The following is a 15,566-nucleotide window of genomic DNA, read 5'->3' as shown; positions in this document are numbered from 1 at the left end:
GAAGAAGTGGTACAGTAAGTACTTAAAAACAATACAAAGTCTGGACTGCTGCTGCCCACTGCCATGCGGAAAGGGCCTGGTTCAGTCCCCTAGGTTGGCTGGGGAAGGACTAATGGTCATTGCTTATTGATGACGCCTGGTGGCCAGTCTGAGGAAATTCTGGCGGTGGCTGAAGAAGAGGCCCTGTGCGAGTGCGTGTCTGTATATGTGTGGGGAGCCTGTGGGTGTGTGCAGGGCTTAATTTATAGACAGAAAGGCAGTGAAACTGTAGTGGGGGGGTGAGATGGGCAGGGCCAGGGCTGAGGGGAAGGGCCAGGGCCAGGTGTAATTTCTCTCTCATATACCCGAATCAGTCATGTGGCTGCCCTTGTCGCAGGATAAGCAGCTCCCTGTTCTTCTCTGCTTCCTCCAAGGGCTGCAGGGCTATAAATGATCCATGTAACTACTGGATCTGTCCGTTTCCTCAGGGGAGCCAGAACTGATGTACACTGCCAGCTCTGCTTCCTCGGGTCCCAGAATAGAGGTGGCAGAACACTGCTCTGGGTTGCTCTGCGAGAGATTAAACCCTCGATAAGGGACACAAAGAAGGGGTTGAATTAACATAAATGTGAAAGTTATGAGCAGTGGTGTCATTCATCAAGACCAGGGTTGAAGCACTGACAACTGGCATTATTGCTCACAACTTTCAAACATTTTGTGTCTGTTCTTTGTTCTGCTTCAGTATCACCCTGTGATGAAGTGACCCTGTTTCCCCCCCCCCCCCCTTTTTACCTGTGCAGAACCAGGCATTTAGCCTGACCCACCTTAAATCCTACAGGACAGAAAGCTCTGTGGGTGGGACCCTGCTGGGAGGGGAATAAGATTGTGAGCTCAGCTGGGATCAGGAGGCCCCACATCTCCAGGAGAAAGCAGCTCCCACAATACCTCTAACCTAACTTGAAGGTATTGTGTGTACACTGCAAAGGTAGGAAGTCTACTGTAATGTTGAAGTGTTGTTTATGTTTCCATGAGAGGGCAGCTCTTGTAAGTACACTGTTAAGAAGATAGGCAGTCAACCGTGATGTTGATTTGCTGTTTATGGTAATAAAAGTTGAAGTTGTTCAGCCCTCCTCACACTCCACTTCCCCTTCTGTTCCCTGCAATACAGGAGGAGAAGTGGGTGGAGGGGGAACCAGAGAGGAGGGGATGGATTAGGGAGCAGAATGGCTGTTCTCCTCTCTTGTGTGCTTTAGGCTCAGCCTCTCCTCTTATCTTATCTTCCCTGCAGGCTGCCTGAGGAGTAAGGGCTGGAGCAGAACACCCCTGCTGCTCAGCCTCTTAAGCCTGTGAGGGGGGAGCCAGACAGACAAGGCATGCTGTCTTTGCACAGTGCACCTACCACCATGTGCCCACAGACGAACACAACAATGTGACCAACCAACTGACACAAGCCATATACTGTATGAACAGAGAGAGAGAGTTAAACACACAAATTCAGAAAATTCATACTACTGAAAGCTAACCATTAACAATAATCAATGACAACATCAAAACTTTAATAAAAGTACCTCAAAAGCAAAACCTTAGATAAACAAAGCTAAATAAAGCAAATAAAATTTAACTATGCAAAGCTTTACAAACAAAAAGACTGATTTTCTTCATCCAGCAAGGCTTCTCTTGGAAGGCAATTCCACAGTGATGGAAGAGAACAGGAAAAAGCCTAGGTTTGCCTTCTCGATAGGGTGCAGACAAAAAGGCCTGGTTTGGAGGTCTTAGATAACAAGAGAGTAAGTACTTCTGTCATCAGACAGTCTTGTAGATAACAAGGACCTTTACTATTCACACCTTTTAAGGCCATGAACAGTGCTTTAAACTGGGCATGGAAATTAATAAGGAGTCAATGAAGGCTCTTTAAAAAAAAAAAAAAAGTTATCATCTTCTCTCCATACCCTGATCCTTAGAGAGTGCCCTGGCTGCAGCATTACAAACAAGTTGGAGTGGAGGAGTAGTCTACTGGTTAGAGCAGTGGGCTAGGACCCAGGAGACCAGGGTTCAAGTCCCGCTGTTGCTCCTTGTGACCTTGGGCAAGTCACTTTACCCTCCATTGCCTCAAGTACAAAACTTAGATTGTAAGCCCTGAGGGGATAGGGAAATACCTACAGTACCTGAATGTAATCCACTTTGAAGCGCTGAAAAAAAGTGCGAAAAGAAGAATATAAATCTAAATAAAATAAAGTTGTAATCTCTGTACTGTCTTTTGCAGTAGTTTCGTTATGTGACTACCAGAACATGAACAAGGTATGGTTTAGCAAAATAATTACACATTTGATATGTACAATGGAGCTGACAGAAAGCAAGCTTGGCAACGTTTGCAAAATGATTTTCCATTTTCAACTCCAAATCTACTGCCACTTCCAAGCTTGGTTTTTCATGAGCAGAGGAACTCCTGCTAGTTTAAGGAGGGGTTGTGGAAGAGGCCATTACCTACTCTGAGGGTAACTGTCAAAGGGACTTTGCAGGTAAAACAGTGCTTTACCCATATAAATATCTGCGCGGAACTCAAATGTATTGCAAGAGAACTGCTAAGACTATAGGGATGATTGAAATACTGATCACTTGCAAATTTCGAAACCAAGTATGGGCTGAAATCTAGAAGTAAGACAGTTATTTGATATGGGGTGGAGTTTGGGTGTATTTCTACAGATCGCTGATGCTAGGAGGGATGACTGAAACGTTGATCGCTTATACATTTCAAAACCGAGCCTGGGTTTAAACCCAGAAATCAAGCAGGTATTTGATCTGGGGGCGTTTCTTGGCATGCTGGGTGAACCGGTTGAAGACTACCCTGCTGACAAGCTGAGGATCACATCAATTCACCTCGCAGGCCTGTGTGACCAAAGAAAAAAATGTATTTCGTTGGCATGAGATGCTCTTCTCTGAGGACATGATGACATCTTTTGTTTCCACAGACAAATTAAAATGAGCGTGAAGAAAGTAAAGTTTGACTCAGTAATGAGGAACCAGAAGAGCAAAGAGTAATGACAGACAGAGAAAGCCTTATCAGGGCTGGATAACAAACCGAGAGGACGGTAACAGGATGACTTCCCAGACATGATGGTAAAGCAAGTGAAACATGAAGAGAAAAAAAAAAAGACTTGTTGAATCACCAGAGAAGAGAGCATAGAGGCTTCAAAAAAGATCCAAAAGAAAAGAGAAGGGAGAAAAGCAGGGAAATAGGATAAGAGAGCAGTACGAGGTGTCGAAGGAGAAAGCAGTATAGGCAAAGCATGAACGGTATTAGAAGGAAAGAACTAAGTCATTACAGAAAGGTGCAGAAGAGAGACAAAGAAAGAAGCCAGGAGTCAGAGGAATATAAAGGAGTCTTAGGTGAGGAAAGACTACTCTTATGTATTTCCATATCCAAAGTCTGCCACGTTCCTCAGACTTATTTTCCACAGAACCCACTACTGTCTTCATCATTCTCCACTCAATGCAATGCAACACGCGTTCCACTACTAGATGTTAAAAAAAAAAAAAAAATTGAGGCTAGAACTGATCCTTGTGACTTAGAGGTCTCAGAGAGGCATGGAAATCCCTGAAAACCGCCTGCCGGGGCTTCCTCTGCAGAAATTACTTAAACCAAGTTTAAATAGTGCCACCCAGTCCCAATTCCATTAATCAAACCAATAAAATATCATTGTCTTATAGTACTGAATGCGGGCAACAGATCCTTATCAGATGCATGTAAGGGGACATCTAGAAGCTTAAATCAAAACCATTTCATTGCTGTGGCCCCCCCCCTAAAACTTGACTGCTGCTGATCTACTTATTCATTCAATTTATAAATCGCATTTACAAACATAGCTCAATGCAATGTACAACCCAGTCAGTCACAGAACACAATTTTAAATTCAAATTTAATAAACTTAGAAATACAAAACAGAGCAGCTCATCATCATAAAATACACAATTAATAAAGTACATCGTTAATTAAAAGAGTTTCATAAAAGCCAAGCTTTAAAATGTTTACAGAAGGTACAAAGGTTAAAAATTGACCCAAGTTGAAAATCATCTAAAAATGTTACCACTTGTACAGCCACTGAATGTCCGATTAATTTTGCTAAAAATGGAATACTGGAGACAGATCTAAAATTATCTAAGTCACTTCAGTCCAATATAGTATTTAATACAAGATGAATTACTGCCTTCTTCAAGGTATCTGGGAATCTGCCTTCATTTAACAAGGAATTCACCTAATCCATCCCTGTGACCCACCTTGGCCTCAACTATTCATGCTGAGCATGGATCTAAAGAGCAAGCAGCTGGATTTGTGTCTACAATGATCTTACCTACCTCATCAGATGAAATCAAAAAGAACAAATTCATTGTAGCAATTGGAAGGACAGGGAACGTAAACTAGTTGCGCTAAATCTCTTTATCAATGATTTTCTTAACCTGGGAAATGTTATCATCAAAACAAGTTGCAAATCGCTCCCACTTCTGAATAGATGGTAGAACATGTTAATACCAGAAGCTCATGTCATAAGGCTTATGACAACTCGAAACAATTCTTTAGTCAAGCTTTTAGGAGAGGAAATTTCAGCTGAGAAATAAATCTGTCTTGGCATTGGTAATTATCTTATTCAAAGTTACAGCAAAAGATTTACACAGTACTTTGTCAGAATCTGTGAGGACCTCCATTATTGCTCCAATCTGTGTCTTTAATATTTCGTTTGGTGAAGATCATTAGAGAACCAAGGCACCATATTTCTGCAGCTTAGAAGGATAGGATCCTTGAGGGGGGACATGTGGTCGCTAATCCTAGCTACTTCTGAATCCCATACATTCATTAACGCTGCTCCTGATGCTTCACCTTCCATTCAAAAGGATGGACTGCAAGCTCAAAAATGTGTTTAAAAAAACTTTACCCCAGGTGCAAAATTTCTTAGTAGCTTGTGAACTAGTGCCAACCCTAATTCCTCCTTCAGTTTGAAGTTAATCAGATAATGATCAGTCCAAGAAAGAGCAGAAAAACCTAAGTCCTAAGGTATTTCAGAGAGAAAAAAATCAAATTTATGTCCTGCAGTGCGAGCTAGCTCACAGATGTTCTGAGTGAATCCTAAACCCCCACCCCCCCGAACAGTAAATCTCCCGCCAACTTTTCAAATTCTAAAGCCAGCTCTACAATAACTTTCAATAACTTTAATAAGAAAGTAGTTAAATTCCTAAGGTCATGATATCCTCTTAATCTATCAACCTCTTTCTCCATCAACAAGCAGGCCTGAATTATCTATGACATATGGATGACATCATCCAACAGCGCTGAACAGGCCCTTCTCTCTAGCTTTTACACCCTACTGAGCATGAGCGGGAGTTCCCATGTGAGCACTGCCTCATGAATCTCCTCAGTCTCTTTTTATCTGCACAGCTCCACAGACAGTTACCCTCTCTCTTCTAAAAGTTTTTTCCTTTTTGATCTCATTCAATGCCTTGTTGCTCCTGCTGCTCCCATGGTAACACTGAAAAGTGCTATTAACAAGAAACTATTATATCTTTACTAAAAAAACTGTGATACCAGGAAAGGGCACCACCCCAAAATGCTTCCAGGCCTACGAATGTGGTAGGATCATGTCCCTTTTGGACAGGGATAGAGTTCATTGCCTTGGCCCCAACCATGACTTGGCCAACTGCCATTGCAACAGGATGTCTCACAGCTAAAAAAACAAACAAACAAAAAATGGCCTATAAGATAGCCAAACTCCACCAGGCCCTGGGACACAGGCTCCACTCTTTCTCTGCTCATCAGGCTCCAGCAAATCTTAGTCTCGCCAGTCTACCCCGTTTCAATACCCTCTGGGTCCTCCAAAGTATATTTATTTATTTATTTGAATTTTTTATATACCGATATTCCTATAAAGAATATAGATCACACCGGTTTACAAAAGAACTAAACTTTCGCTAGAAGGCGATACATTAAACAGTGAACATGAACCATTGAACATTTAAAAAACAATTGGAATCAAGGAAGAACAGCAAGCCGAGAGCAAAAATAAATAAAATTGTGAATCAATAATAAAATAAATAAATGACATGAAATGAATGAAGCAAAAAAATCATATAGTACATTATTAAAATAGGATTGTGACCTTAAAGGGCTGTGAAGAGAAAGTTCAATAAGTCGACTAAATGTTAGTCATAAGTCTTGCATTCATGTTTTGAGATCTGCATCAAGGAGAACCAGGGTTTTCAGGGAAAGTTTGATTGAACAGCCAAGTTTTTAAGTCCTTCTTGAAGGTTAGGAGACACTGTTCTTGACGGAGGTCAGGTGGGAGAGTGTTCCAAAGCGTCGGCCCAGAAGTAGATAACGCTCATTTGCTTAGAGAAGATTTAGTAGGGGGGACATGCAGAGAGCCCTTGTAAGCTCTTCTGATAGGTCTTTCAGAGGAGTGAGCACGGAATTGATGGCACAGATTGAGAGGGGCGGTTTTATGAATGTCTTTATGTATCATGAGTACTTTGAATGAAATCCTGGCTTTGATAGGTAACCAGTGTAGGGACTGCAGTATGGGAGAGATATGATCTCTTTTGTTTGAATTAGTAAGTAGTCTCGCTGCGGTATTCTGTACCATCTGCAGAGGTTTTATTTTTATCGCAGGGAGACCAAACAAGAGGGAATTACAATAATCTAATCTGGTAAGGATTAAGGACTGTAGCACAAGTCGGAAATCTCGAAAGTGAAGGAGAGGTTTAAGTTTTTTTAATACTTGTAATTTAAAAAAACATTCTTTTGAAGTGTTTTGGACAAATGATTGAAAATTGAATTGGTTGTCTAGTTGAACTCCTAAATCTCTGACATAGGAGGAGTGGTTAATATCAGTTGTGAGTGATTGTGTTGCATTTAAGGGGTTGGAGAGAACCTGGTTTTCATCAGCAGAAATAATGAGAGTCTCAGTCTTATTTGTATTAAGGATCAAGTTAAGGCTAGTAAGTAAATTGTTAATGTTTGAAGACAGTTTGTTCCAGTGGGACCAGGTTTTGTGAAGAGAGTCTGTGATCGGAAGAAGAATCTGGACATCATCAGCATAAAGGTAGAAAGTTAATTTTAAGTTAGAAAGTAGTTGGCAGAGGGGAAGCAGGTAGATATTAAATAGTGTAGGAGAGAGGGCTGAGCCCTGCAGAACTCCTAAGTTTGCTCTGATGGGGTGAGAAACCTTATTGTTAATCTTCACTTTGTAGAATCTGTTTTCCAGAAAGGATTTAAACCAACTGTGAGCCATTCCTTTGATAACGATGTCAGCTAGTCGCTGGAGAAGAATGGAATGATTTACCGTGTCAAATGCCGCAGATAAATCCAGAAGTACAAGTAGGTAAGACTGTTTCCTTTCAAGGTTAAGGAGAATGGTATCCACTAGTGATGTTAGAAGTGACTCAGTATTTCGAGTTTTGCGAAATCCAAATTGGAAAGGGGAAAGGATGTTGTTCTCCTCCAGGTATTCTGAAAGTTGTTTATTTACTATTTTTTCCATAATTTTAGAGATCAGTGGTAAATTGGCTATAGGTCGGAAGTTAGCAGGATCTGTTGTTGGAAGGTTGGGTTTTTTTTAGTAGGGGTTTAAGTATAGCCATTTTAAGTTGGTCAGGAAACATACCTTGTATTAAGGAACAATTGATTATGGCTGCTAAAGCTTTTGAAATAGTGTTCGGGATGGAGAGCAGGTGGTTTGAGGGCATTGCGTCCAGAGGGTGAGATGAAGGTTTGAGTTTTCTGAGGATGTTTTCGATTTCCAAGGAGGAGGAAGTCTCGAAAGCTTCTAGTGTGGTTTTATTATTAGGAGTAAAAGGTAAGGATGAGTGAGTACCTACTTTGGACAAGTTGAGAGGCTTTAAGAGGTTTACTATTTTTTTCTCAAAGAAGATTGCCAGCTCTGTGGCTTTGTTGAGTGCAAGGACATCTGGAATAGTAGGAGGGGAAGGTTTAGTAAGTGATGAGACATACGAGAATAAGGCTTTGGAATCAAAGAAGAAATGATGTATTTTTTTGGAGAAGAAATCCTTCTTAGCTCTAAGAATAGCGTTCCTGTAGGTATTCAGCAGTGATTTGTAGGCTGATAGCGATGTTGAAGGGTTCTTGCGCCAACTGTGCTCCTTGCTCCGTAGATCTTGTTTAAGGGCCTTTAGATTTGGAGTGAACCAAGGTTTCCTGTTATCCTGATGAGGGTATAGTGATTTGATAACGGGTGGACAAACTTGTTCTGCCATCTTGTTGGTTATCTTAAGCCAGAAGGAAGTTGCGGTGATGGCATCAGAAAGATCAAGTTGCGCTAGATCCTTTGCAAGCAAATTACTTAGATCGTCCATGGGACAAGTTTTCCTGAACTGAATGGTGGTGTTAGGGAAGACAGGCTGGGGGTGATCTTTGATTTGTAACTCTGATGAAATGACCTGATGGTCTGACCACGGGACTGCAGTACAGTATAGGGGGCGGGGGGAGTCGAGCAAATCGAGAAAGTGTGGGGCACCGGTGTCCCTTAGCTCTGTGTCATAATCCCGGACATCATCCCTCAAAGGGGCCTCTGGGGTTTCCTGCAAGAAACATCACTCTTCCTTGGAAGCCTTCTCCAAGTACAGAGCACATTCCACATCAGATGCACGGAGTGCCATCTGCGCTAGCGACGCACCCAGTGTCATCGGCACCCCAAGCACCATCAGAGCACCGGGCACTCTTGGTGCAATCAAAGCTACCAGCACAATGAATGCAGAAGAAGCAGTTGGTGCAAGTAGCACATCTGAAACATTTAGCTCCATCAGTGCAGGTGGAGCCTATCAAGACACTTGGCACCATGAACACAGTCAGCATCTCTGAACTCCTTGATACTGTCAAGGCACCACAAACATTCCACATCTTTGGCCTTACTCGTTCCCTCTTCTGAGAGTGCAGGCAATTCAGGTTTCTTTGCCTGAGGGCTCTGCACAAGTCTCTTCCTCTTTTCTGGCTAGGAAGAAGCTGATGTCCCCTTTGTAACTCTTCTAGCTGGACTCCAGGCCCCCAGAGGGCCCATTTCATCCCTGGGTGCCAGAAATATTACTTCGGACCCAATTTATTCCATTCTAGAAGGACAGCACCCCACCCCCTCCAGAATCTCCTAGAGTTGTCACAAAAGGATGAACCAATCCTGGTGTCTGAGGAGGATCACTCCTCCCTGACACAGACCCAAAGGTCTCAACATTCCATTGACGAAATCCAGAGCTAATGAAGGGCTTCTTTTCCTCCCTGATGGACAATTCACAGGATGGCACATTACAACCTTTCTTCACCCAGCTGACCACTTTGCAACACCTACCCTCAGAAGCTTTGACAAGAGGCTCCGCGAATATGCTTGCTCTGGAACTTCCTGCCTCTCCTGTTTGTGGCGACGTTGAGCCAGCCTTGGAAAATGCAACAGGAGACATGAAGTTTTCTCCTCCTGGAGAGTCGAAATATGACCAATCATCCCCTTCCGGTTCCTGGGTAGGTGTACACCTTACTTAATGATTCAGAGGAAGAAGGTTCCACGAGGATTTTATCTGACCCACCTCCTGACTCCCTGAAATACTCCTCACCATCCAAGGACCTTATTTATGCCAAGTTTTTGGTCAAAATGGGCAAAGCACTGGGGTTTCAACCAAGGACAGGACACTGATCCCAGGACAGAGGTCTTTGGAATCCTAAAGATCCCAGAAAATCCAGTGGAACTGGCTGTAATCCCGTTCACTAGATTCTTCAGGATCTACAATTCAGGATATAGGAGCCTCCATTATCAAGTCTGCCAGCCATGTGTAAGCTCGACCTTAAATACAGAGACCAGCAATCCCTAGGGTTTGGTATGTTCAAATCCCCCACCAGATGGTGTGGTCAAATCTGCTTTGAAACGGACCACAAAGATCCACCTCTTTTCCAACTCCCCCAAGGTTGCTAGACAACTTTGGGAAAAAGATGTTTCACAGCTCGATGATGAAAGTGAGCATTGCAGCCCATCAGCTATACATGATCCAATACTTTGGAGGATCTGAAATCCCTAATTCTGTCCCTGGAAGGGGAACACGAAGCCTATCATCAGGTCCTCCTGGACATGGAGGAATGTCAGCATCACTTACTCTTCCCAGTGTACAAATCCTTCCACACCTTGGCACATTCATCAGCTGCCACCATTGCAGCCTGGCTTCAAGCTAGCAACCTAAGAAAGAACGTCTATGAGAAGCTGGCCAATGTTCTATGTATTGGCAACAATCTTTTTGGCAACAAAGTCAGGGATACAGTTGCAAAAATCAAAGAACAGCATGCAGCGATCCAGTCATGCTACTTCTCCTATATGAGAACGATTTATCAGAGGTACTCCTTCAGGTCTTTCCAGAGATGCAAGCTTCCAGCCATTTTGCCTTCGCAACAGCTTCCTGCATGGAGTCACTAATGGGAACACAGACAGCTGAAGCAACAACTGTAGGCCCAGCCTAAGCCAGGCCTCAGTTTTTGATGGTCCCACAGCCTCAGGCCACAGAAGCCCCAGTCAGGGGCAGGATTCAACTGTTCCTGTTCAGATAGCAGGTTACCTCAGACAACTAGGTCCTAAAAGTGGTGCAGTATAGTTACCACATGCACTTTTCCCATGTCCCATGCTGTTCGCAGCCAACATACAACCTAGATTCATCTCACACCCCTCAAATCTGCCTGGAGATGGAATCTCCACTTCAGCAATGGGCTGTCAAACTAGTCCCACCACAGATGCGTCACCAAGTGTTCTACTCCAGATACATCCTTATCCCAAAGAAATCAGGAGACCTGGGACCTATCTTGGTTTTGAGGAAGCTGAACAATTGCATTTGTTGAGAAAAGTTCAAAATGTACGCCCTTCCACACCATCCTCTCCTTCATTCAACAGGAATATTGGATGTGCACCCTAGATCTGAAGAACATTTACACCTATATCCCGATTCATCCAGCTCTCTGGAAATACTTTTGCTTCAATGTTGGACGGTTCCCACTAGCAATACAAAAAGTCTCTCTGTTGGGCCTGTTGGTGGCACAGAGGGCCTTTGCAAAATGTCTGGTGGTGGTAGCAACATTTCTTCACCACCAAGGAATTTGCATCTTCCCTTATCTGAATGGCTGGCTAGTAATGGGCTCGTCTCTGGAGTTGGTGTGCAATGCCTGGGACAAAACTATCAATCTCCTCCACTCCTTGGGGTTTTATTTTTTTTTTTAAATCAACTACCCCAAGTCCCATCCGGTTTCAGCTTAATGGCTCAAGTTCAGAGCCTGGAGAGATTCCCTGATGAAGGGAGCATTCCTGCCGGCAGAAAGGGCATTAAAGTGGAGGTCTCTGACCTCCGATTTATCTCAAAGCTCATGAACTTCAGCCAGTACCATCCTAGTGCTTCTGGGTCACACGGTGCAGCAGTCCATATTGGTCCTCTCACCCATCTCAACATGAGACCTCTGCAGTGGGGCCTCTGTCTACGATGGAATCAGCTAAGCCCCTCTCGTGGCCGCTCACTGTAACTCCAGCAATGCGATCATCCCAACAATGGTGAATGAACCCGGATATTCTGAAAATGGGCTGCCCGTTGTGACCCTTGCCGTGTCAGCTGTCTGTGAGCACTGACACATCCACCAAAGGGAGGGGCATGCACAATGGAACACTATGCACTCATGGCAAGTGAAAGGAATGGCAGCTCCACATCAATCTTTTGGAGTTGTATGCCATTCAAAAAGCTCTGGAGGTGTTCTTAAGGATAAAATGTTCTGATCCAAACTGGCAATCACGTGGCCACGTTTTATATCAGTAAACAGGGGAGCATGGTGTCCCTCGCCCTCTGTCAAGAAGTCCAGCTGATTTGGAACTGGGCAATCGCCCATGGGGCATCGCTGCACACAGCTTACCTCCTGGGAATGGCAAATACATTCATGGACTGCCTCATAGGTATTTGGTGAGCCATTCCATGGCAAACTCTCTCTTCAACCTCTGGAGGGACACCAGCGGTCAAACTGTTTGCCACGGATGGGAACAGAAAAGTCGAGAGAAGTTCCATTCCATCTGCTTAAGTGTTCTTCATCTCACTTGGATGCCTTCTCAATTCCTTGGACCAGGAGATTCCTCTATGCATTCCCTCCTTTTCCGCTGATGGCAAGGACGGTAAAGAAGGGACTCAAAGCAGAGCCCACCTCATCCTCATCACACCAGCTTGGCCCAGGCAAAGTTGGTTTTCATATCTCATCAGTTTGTTTGTTGATCCACCTGGGAACAGACCTGGCACTATCGATGCAGGAGGATAGTCACCTGCTTCACCCAAACATGCAGACCCTCCACCTGACAGTATGGATGTTGAGTATTCAGTAGTACCCTCTCTAGCATTTAGATGTCGTCTTTATTTCAGCCAGGAAACAGTCTACCAGGAGGTCATACTGTTTCAAGTGGAAAGAGTTCTCCTTGTGGTGCAAAGCAGCTTCCTTGGACCTGTTCTCTTGCGAACCCAAGGTCTTACTTAGATACTTAATGCAGTTATCTTCTGGCCTCAGTATCTCATTGGTGAGGGTCCATTTTAGTGCAATAGCAGCCTACCATGTGAAGAGGGACAACAAGCCCTTCTCTGTTCATCTTGTATTGTCTAAGTTCATGAAGGGCTTGCTACATACAAAGCTGCTGATTTTGAAACCTGCTGTTCCCTGGGGCTTCAACATAGTTTTAACACAGCTTATGAAGCCTCCATTTGAGCATCTGGAGTTGTCTTCCTTGCCTCACATGAAAAGTAGTGTTCCTGGCGGCTGTTACATTGGCTCAGTGTGTCAGCGAATTTCAGGCCTTTGTTTCCTATTCACCATAACTTCAGATTTTCCATAAACAGGGTGGTGCTCTGACCCATCCTAAGTTTCTTCCCAAAGATGTTTAAGCTTTTCACATCAACCAGTCAATTGTCTTGCCTACATTCCCCCCCCCCTTCCCCAGGACCCACGCACATAAGGGTGAAAAAACCCTTCCTACACTGGACTGAAAAAGAGCATTGGCCTCATTGTCAAGCTTCTCAAGCTGTTTGTGTCTTACAATCCTAGTACACTAGGAGTAGCTATTACTGAACACTCCATTTCCAACTGGCTGGTGGACTGTATAGCACTTTCTGGACAGCAAATATCAGACTCCATCAAGGCTCATCAAATCAGAACCATAGCTACCTCAGTTGCTCATCTGAGTGTGATTTCTATCGATGACATCTACAAAATTGAGACTTGGTCATCTGTGCATACCTTTGCTTCCCATTACTGACTGGACAATCTCTCCAAGGTTGAAAGTAATTTTGGACAAGCAATTTTACGCAATCTGTTCTCTGAGTAGTCCACTCTCCATGGGGATGCTGAGCTGCTTTTTCAGTAACTGATCTGCTTGTGCAACCCTCAGTTTGGGATTCCCCACATGTCATGGCTAATTCAGCCCTGCTTGTCAATGGGGAGAAAAGCACATTTGCTTACTAAGTTCTCCATAGACAGCAGGATGAATTAGCCATCCTTGATAGCTGCCTGCTCCCCTGGAGATTCAACAATCTCTCTATAGCTTAGCCACAAATGACTTGAAGAGGCCCATGAGACAGTACTCATGTGGGAACTTTTGCGCTTGATTTTGATTTTATTTGATTTAAACAGACATATTCCACAGCTTCCTAATAGATATAGTCCAGTACAGATTACACCAGGGCAGTAATAGTACATTCCAGACTCAGCAGGATATAAAAGCACTACCGAGCTAGAGAGATGGGACCGTTCGACACTGTTAAATGATGTCACCCCATGTGTCATGTCTACGAACACTATTTACGTACGCAGTATGCTTTTCTCACACACACACACACAAACAAACCAATATCTCACACTCTTATATACACTCTGGAATTGTGTGCTCAATGTAACGAGTGCCTTTGGAAATTGTGTGTACTTAACGGAATATACCTTTCCAGTCTTGTTAAGATTAGGTACGGAAACCATTTGAATGTGGCTCCATGGGGTGGTTGCAAATATAGCTCAGTGACAGAGAAAGACTAAGCACCACCAACATGCTATAGTATAACACAGTGAAATGCCTATCACAGATACTGCCACCACCCATGCCCAGCTAATAGAAGTTCCAGAGGATCCCAGAGACTCTGCCACATCTCACGCACCACAATTTGGCTCTGCTTTCTGTTAGGAACGCACTGAACGGCAACCACAATCTTAATAACAGAAAAAATTTGATCCAGTATATTGACTAAACTAGTTATTCACTGTCCTGTATAGAACTGCTAGCAGTAGCACACCAACTCAAGCAAAATTGAAGATCATTAAACCTAAAGTGGAGGGCATCTAAATGCACTAAAAAGAATAAGCATGTGCATTCTGTTTCCCAGGAAAGAGACTTCAATGGACAGATTTCTGCCTAAAGTAGGATCACTCAGACGTCTCACAACTCAACCCAGCCCAGCGTCTGGCCTCTGTGCCTCCACTTCTCACAGGCCTAGACATTCCTGCCCTGCCCTCTCCCCCCCATCTCTTAACCTCTCTCCTACCCCCTCAGGCTCCACCTTCTCTCTTAAGTCTCTCATGCCTATCGGTTCTCCACTCTGTTCATACTTTTATTTTCATCTCGCTTCCCCGACACAATTCTTTCTCACCCTCTCCCTTCCTTCCCTCATCCCCCTCCATCAGATTCTCTCCCTCGTCTCTCCTGCCCTCTCTTCCTCATTCTCAGGCTCTCCTGCCCTCCAGACTCGCTCGCTTCCATCTCTCCTCATATCCATGCAAAATCTCCTTCTCAAGTTCTTCCCCCCCCCCCTTATGCTTTCTCTACCCCTCTACAGGACTTTCTCTTCCTCCCCCAGACTCTACCCCCGCACTCTTTTTCCCTCCACCCCCAGCATCTCTTCCCCTTCTTCCCCAGGCTATGTGCTGACTCTCCTTCCCCAGACTTCCTCCTCTTCCCTCACCCTTCACCTTCCTTTCCCCTTCTGTATCCCCCTCATTTTCCCCTCCCCCCTAGGCTCTCTCCCTTCCTTCCTTCGGCACTGTCCGCCGCAGAGACCTCCACAGGCAGAACGCCCGGCCCCCTCCAAGGCGCGTAGGAAGACGGGGAGAAAGGGAGAAGGCTCCGGCTCGAGCTGCTCTTACCTGGGATCCACTCCGCTCTTGCCCCGGTTCTCTCTCTGGTCCGGCGCTCCAGACTCACTTCCTGGTTCGTTACGCCATCTTGGAGCTTTACACGAACGTCCGGTGGTGCTGACGTCGGGTGGGGCGGGGTCTAGGAAGGAGAGGGGAGGAAGGAAAGAAAAGAAAGCCAGGAGGCGACGGCGGAGAGCAAAGGAGGAGAGAAAACGGGGAAGATGAGGGGGAGAAAAGAGGGTGAGGGGGAAGAAATAAGGAGGAAGAGCGGAAGAAAAGAGCAGGCGAGGAAAAGGGGAGAAAGAAGAGGGGGGGAAGAAAGAGACGAAAAAGAGGGAGTAAAGAGAGAGAGAGAAGAAAGAATAGTGAAGTGGTAAGAAAGTGAAAGAAAATGACAATTATTTCACACCACTGGAATAGTTAAACTCTT

The 15,566-nt window shown here is 44.4% G+C and overlaps 1 protein-coding gene across 1 annotated transcript in view; it reads right to left on the bottom strand.

The window, feature by feature from the left end:
- SBNO2 (strawberry notch homolog 2) overlaps positions 1-15,290 on the bottom strand; it is a 196,834-nt gene extending 181,544 nt beyond the window's left edge. Inside the window, exon 1 of the mRNA XM_029613396.1 lies at positions 15,146-15,290. The gene's annotated coding sequence lies outside the window, so the exon portion shown is untranslated. The remainder of the gene's footprint in view (positions 1-15,145) is intronic.
- Positions 15,291-15,566: the final 276 nt, after the last annotated feature.

Source organism: Rhinatrema bivittatum, chromosome 8, assembly GCF_901001135.1.
Source record: "Rhinatrema bivittatum chromosome 8, aRhiBiv1.1, whole genome shotgun sequence".
Lineage (NCBI taxonomy): Eukaryota > Metazoa > Chordata > Amphibia > Gymnophiona > Rhinatrematidae > Rhinatrema > Rhinatrema bivittatum.
Note: the sequence above shows the minus strand (reverse complement) of the source record. Positions and strands in the feature narration are given on the sequence as shown.